We start from the raw sequence: 913 nt of genomic DNA, 5'->3' as shown, positions 1-913 counted from the left end.
CACAACACTGGATCTTTAAAGAACACCAATAATGAGGGGTGGCTCAAGACTTTTGCACAGTATTGTATCTTAGCTACGAGTTTAAACTCTGCAGTCAGACTGTAGTTTGTATGGCAGCAGGCAAAAAAAGTGTAAAAAAGTTTGTTCACTGAGCATCTGTCAATCAAACACAGTTGGAAAATAAAGTGTGACACTGTGGGAAAGACTGTGGAGTTGTTCTTTGTGGAAAGTAAGAGGCCTGCCAGTGCCAGTTCACTGTTATGAATTTTTTTTTTTCCCAGTAACTGCTGACTTTTTCATAAGTTCAACGCAAAAAGTATTCAAGTCCTCTCTTGCATACTTTAAACATTCCTAGTTTAAATTCTTCTCAAGTGTATAAGTGGTGCACTAAATGCATTTAGATTAGCAGCATATTTAATGCTTAAGCACTCATCAAGTACTTGCTAAAATGAGCTGCTTCATGTGAGATGCCATTTACATCTATTAAACTGAAAACTGGAGATACAATCCATTTCACTGAAGCCATTACTGCACTATTATGGACCCATGCCTTGGAGTGATTTATTAAAATTCTTAAAGCAATAGTTTCACTATTTTTTTTGTTTTGTCCAGTTCTGTCCGGTCACAAATCAACATGTTTCAGCCTGCTTATTTTTGAGCACAAAAACCAACAACTAGCTGTTTCAGAGGTCAGTTTCTGTAGGAGTATTTCTTAGCTGGGAGCAGTTGAAGGCAACAAGAGAAGAGCTACTGCTCTCATATAAAAAAAAAACCTTAATATTAAAAGTTCATTCCTGAACTTTTAAAAGGTGCTAGTAGGCATATTTTGTTTTACCATTTGACAAAGCCAGGCTATCATTTTCTCCCATGGTAAGCTTAGTATCTAACTCAACTGTTTGTTGGATTTGACTTT

The sequence above is a fragment of the Pundamilia nyererei genome, unplaced genomic scaffold (assembly GCF_000239375.1).
Source record: "Pundamilia nyererei isolate P.nyererei 1_Seehausen unplaced genomic scaffold, PunNye1.0 scaffold00356, whole genome shotgun sequence".
NCBI classification, from domain to species: domain Eukaryota; kingdom Metazoa; phylum Chordata; class Actinopteri; order Cichliformes; family Cichlidae; genus Pundamilia; species Pundamilia nyererei.
The sequence above is the reverse complement of the archived record's forward strand: the minus strand, read 5'-3'. Positions refer to the sequence as shown.